Below are 6,000 nucleotides of genomic sequence, written 5' to 3'. Positions count from 1 at the left end.
TGGCAGCGTAGAGGACGAGCGGGACGTACATTGGGCAGAGATACATGTCAGGATTTCGAAAGAGTGGCCCTATGAATATAATGTAAGTGTCCCAGGACGGCGATACCCTGTACGCTAAACGTGATGGGGACACCGTTTTGGGGTTCGGGTCTACAGCTTGTGGCGTATAGAGAGGCCATACAAGAGGCGCAGCGCGCGAGGACCAATAAGGTCTTTTTTAATTTTCAGCACTCCCTTGGCGGAGTAACCTTGTCCTTTAAACGGCAACCAAACATTAATTGTCGTTAAATTGTCTTATCTACCAGTGCACATCAAGGTCTTACCGTGCTCTGGTCTATTTGGATCGAAATTATTTCGTTGGCGAATACCCGGACAGCCGAGGTAGATTTGACAAGCCACAATACAGTCATGTGTGCTGACAAAGATGCGTCACAGAAATTCTCACATAACTTTCTAGTCGCCAAACTGTATTTTTCGCCTCGCAATCGGTTCCGAGAATGCTTATAATTGCGGGGTTAACTGGCGACTATTATTTTTTTATTGATTTGTTTAACAACTAATTACAGTTTTACCATTTAAGTTATATAAAAGGGTTTTTAATACAGTAAATTAAAGACAATGTCGGACATCATCCTCACACATTTGAACTGTGAACTAAATATAGACGTGCAATTCAGTATATAAGGTATTTTATGATGAAAAATTTCAATCGAAATAGATCCACGCGATGAGAAAGTATTGTCCCACTGAAACTTGAGAAAAAACGCGTTAATTTACTTATTAAACATTGCAGTAGATTGTCCGTTCAAAAATTATTGTTGACGTGTTGGAGAGTAAAGGAGTTACAGGTTAATGTTAGAACATGAACATTAATAAAAATTGATTGGAAATACAATAAATGAAGCATTTAGAAAAATATTAAATATTTTTTAATGTGGTTTTATTGAGAATTTAATACAATGCTCGTTTATATTAAACATTTATTGTAGTGTTTCTTCTACAGAATACATTATTTTTCACCATGCTATGCTACGCTATCACAAAGGCATTTATGCCGGAAGCGTGTCCTGCAAGTAGGCGTGGCCAGTGCAAGCTACACCATAATCATTATTAGAATTATGTTGTGGTTCATTCTTTGTAAGACTCACATACTTTTCCTTAGCGCAAACTTAGATATACGTTGAATTTCTTTTTTTTTCATCTTTATAATCATAAGTGGAGTTTTTTTTAATCCTGTACATAATTATGAGAGATTTAAAATCACTGGCATTTTCCTCCTTGAGGTGTTTATCTCAAATCTCACCACTGGAGTCAATTCAAAGTAATTTTTACACTGGCGTTTTCATTTTTCTTTGCCGTTCAATTGGCCTACGTTCAAAAGTCGAACTTCATGTCCTGTGACTGTAAGTAATATAAAATACGTTTGAAGAGCGAACAACTGGAGTGCCTTCAGCGATTTGATTTTATATTGCACTTCCGCGAGACGTATTATTCGCAAACACTTCTGTAAAGCCTTTGTGAAACTCTATTCATAACCAACAAATAAAAGTTTACATATCCAGAAGCCAGGTCCTTATAAATGGAATTATGTAAATATTTTACCTGCAACTGAAGCAAACAAAGGGAACGTAGCACTTTTCTTTTATTGACATACACTAACTGGATTGTAGACAAAGCGACATATTTAATATGCAAAGAACAATAACTTCATTTGTGTTTAAATTGCTTGATAAATTTTAGTTCTGAAAATAACTTCTGTTTCTTCTACGTTACAATGCTTTTATTCGCGTTGTTTAGGAACGTAACAACGTGCATTTTAGTCTGTGTCAATAATTCAATGAACGACACGGGAAACTTGTCATAAATACAGCACTACGACGCCTTTCAAATCATGTAACTCAATTGATGACGAATATATTATTAATCGAATTTAAAAAGGGCTTTGTGGTACAAGCTGAAAATGTGACAATGAATGATTCGGGCTGCTTCCTGTAGCATACCATATTATACTTTTTACTTTATGCGTACATGAGAACGCTGTTATGTTGCTTGTTGCAAAACTAGGAGACATATGACCCTCAATTTCTATCCATCTATCTATATTAGTGTATTACAGTCTATATTAGTGTATCTTAACACTATATAGCAGCCTTCCGCGGAAGGCAAAACCTTTGACACATGTTAAGTATATTCGTCTATTATGTCTTTATTTTCGCTTTCGCTTTAAGACATATCCTCGGCGAATAAGTTACACTGAAAAAAATATTATTTTAATTATTATTTCAATGTGATTATTTTTATTTGGAATTAACAATTATGTATCATCTACATAGTAAGTTATACTTATCTTTGTAAATAATTTAATTGAATGTATTGATTTGTTTCATTTATGATCTCATGTGTGTGTATATACTTGATTGTACTTCCTTGCTTGTATTATATGTTATGCTCTTCGTGAATCGAGGAAATTAAAAGTCTATCTACATGCGATGCGTTCCTAAAAGTAGGTCACCTTTGGCTTTTTAAGCAATATAGCCACAAGCCAAAAAGTGTCCCTGAAACATAGTCTTATAACCTAGCTTTTTAATAAACGCTGTATAGTGTCTGCCTGATTCGGAAACGGGAGGTCCGGTGTTCATCGGGGATTTCTCTGGCTCAGTGCATGCACGTATTCACATAAACGTTATATCGAACGATAAAAGAAGCATTAATACTGATTTCGGCGTAATTGCCGAAACATCTTGGTTTTTTAATCCGAAATTAGTAAATGATTTTTGACGATGCTGCGAAGCAGCTCGTCTAAGTTATCATACCATGAAAAAATTATTCACAATAGCGACCTATGTAAAAGACCGAGCCAGTCCAATTGAGATAGCTCGATTTTTCTAATCGGCATACCTCGCTGATTATCATTGATAAAGGTATAGGAAGCTTAGCTATAAATAGGACAGCATATTCTGAGTAAAAGATTTAATAATAATTTGAAAACGTTCATTTTAAATCGGTTATATTCAATCCATTATATGTTAATAGATCAATGAAAAAACTATGCATTTTCTGTATTGTTTTTGATATTTGTCGTGATTTAGTAAATTAATTGCGAATTAAAACGTGTATAATTATCTTTCAACGCGATCATAAATGTAAAGAAAACGAATTATTTCGAACCTGCCATTTGTAAACGTTGTAATGACTATGGTATATAAACAGCATAATAGCCGTATGCCATCTGTGAAACTCGCTTTTATGCGTGCTTTCTCATTTTGCATATTTAATAAACTTTTCGAACAGAAATTACAGAGCTACATCAGTGCACATTTTACTGTAACATAACGTTTTTTAAGATAAGTGGTACAGAAAATACACGTCGAATATCTTTTTAAAGATATTTCTTGTTATATTTGATCGAGAATGTAACCCGCCTCCCTTTTTTCGCTGAATGAATCAAGTTCTCCACGGGTACTACTTCCCCGTACCCCCAATGTTGTTTCGTACCCTACATTTTTCGTACCCAATTTTTTTTCGTACCCATTTTTTTTCAACCCAAATTTTTGCTCGTACTCAAATTTTTTTTTCCTAACCAAATTTTTTTTTCCACCCAAATTTTTTTCTAACCAAATCTTTTTTCGTACACTTTTTTTTGGCATAATTAATTTTTGTACCTAAAATGTTCGTACCCATTTTTTTCCTACCCATACATTTCGTACACACATATATAATTGTGGTGATGTAGATAAACTTAAACAGATGCTTTTATATTAATCTTCTTCAAAAGCATCTTCACACCAGTACTGTCAGTACTTTGATTGTTAATAGTATTATTGTTTACAATATTATCACATATACATATAGCAGTTTGCGCATTTGTGCGCCTGTTCTTTGTACTAAGTGTCTTTCATATGAATGTTCCGAAATGCTCAATATCTACAATGATAGTTGATGACCTTGTGATATTATTGACTTATTTACTACAGCAAACACTTTTTACTTATTCATTTATCATATCCCTGACAAACGATCAATTCCAAACGCTAAACAATAGAGATGGCCCCAACTAGTATCACGTCACTTTGAAACATTACGAATATTTGGGGCATTATTGAATAAATATAATAATCAAAAGTTTTATCAACACAATAACCCAAATTTCATATGCAATCTTCAAAAGGCAGTCACGCCTAGACCACCCTTTTATTGCCTCGGGTATAAAACTTCAATAAGTTTCGGACACTCCGTGTTTTTATCATACTTGATGAGTCCTTGTTTATTTACGTATCATAATATGGTTAAAAAATCGGTCTACTTCGTATGTATTCGTTATGTATTCATCGCATACGTCATATTTACGTTGTAATTGTTAGACAAGTGACTTTGTACACGGCCCGTCTCAATTTTAACACGTTACAATCGACTGTTTCATTGTTTATATCTGTATTTTGACTAAGGAAAAAAAGGGACAGCACCTCGCACACAGCGGTCACACCATTTTTTATTGTCACGAGGCCGATAGAACGCCGCATCAAGCTTGTAGAATATTTTACGAATATTGGAAAACACTATATTTAAGTGAAACAGAAAACGACCATATTTCTTCCAAAATCGGTCGTAGTAAAATACTTTTCCCGCGTTTTACATCATCCATACATGCAAGAAATTAAGCTGTTAATATTAAATCAACATCTGTCAATCATTACAGAGGAATTTAGTGTACACAGTTTCGGAGAATATAGGTAAATTCTGTATATTTAAACAAGAACAAAGACAACATTCTGTCAAAGCTGGTCGCATTTGTGTGTTCTAGTATTTCTATACTTGAAAAATATGGTTTGATTGGCGGCCACTATTATCTTAGTTGTTTTGGTATAAATACTTTAAATTCATTTATCGCTGAAACAAAATACATCTTATTAACTGTATATGGCCCAAACAGCTGGGCCCTGGAAGTCGCTATGATGCTCTTGCCAACGGTGACGTAATATATTCCGTCTAGTCGCTCCAACTGAAAAACATCGATCAGACTTCATGTCACGTTCGTTATGCTGTAGTGCACAGTGACGTTGATCTGAGTTAGGTAACTAAGTGGAGCGCATACTAGTGATTGCGTGGGATAACAAAGTGTGCCTTATAGGCCGATTGACATGCCCGTCAAACCATATCCTTAAAAGACCGAATACTTTTAAGAGCCGGAAAAAAAATCGAAAGCAAACACATGTACACATTTTTATACACTGTACAGGTGCAATTTGAATGAAGAAACTCCGATATGTCTTCGTTGTTTTGTTTAGTTAATAAAGTTTATTCTAAAATACGTTTAAATTAGAAGCTGACTTAAGTTTGACAGTAGTAAACTGGAATTTATATGATTCAGATAAATCTATTGTTACAAAACTATGCTGTGTATAGAAACATTGCCGGTGACACATTTCCCAACATACTATTGTATGCAGACAATGGCGCGCTTCCACCTCCACCTCAAACAGAGTCAGTTAGTCGATAGGAAGGTTCCTATTAATCCACCCCCACTGTCCATACACCGGCCTAGCAAGAACAAATGTGAATTGTGTGAAATTCTCTGCGCGCTTGAAATGCTTTTCAAAACTGCCGATGTTAACCACTATATTTGTATTTCAATTTATAAATGTGAGCGTATCAAATGGAGAATCGCGATACAATTTGTTTCAATTTCGGTACAAATATGACAATTTAATCTGAGGGATTGTGTACTGGTATTCAACATAAAGTTATATAGAAGAGAGACATATTGCAAACTTATTAACCAGCATGTGAACTTGTGGTATTTTCGAAATAGGTGACATTTTGGATGACACTTACCGGAATTCGTAGGAAACGGCTTTTGATAAGCGAACATGGGACGCATCATTAAAACAAATACACATTTTTTCCAACAAAATTTATTACAAGACAGCAAACAAATAAATGAAGCAAGATGGTTATAACGCACTCAAACGAGGCTTAGCACACCAATTTTTAACACAGATT

This window comes from Dreissena polymorpha, chromosome 10 (assembly GCF_020536995.1).
Source record: "Dreissena polymorpha isolate Duluth1 chromosome 10, UMN_Dpol_1.0, whole genome shotgun sequence".
NCBI classification, from domain to species: domain Eukaryota; kingdom Metazoa; phylum Mollusca; class Bivalvia; order Myida; family Dreissenidae; genus Dreissena; species Dreissena polymorpha.
Note: the sequence above shows the minus strand (reverse complement) of the source record.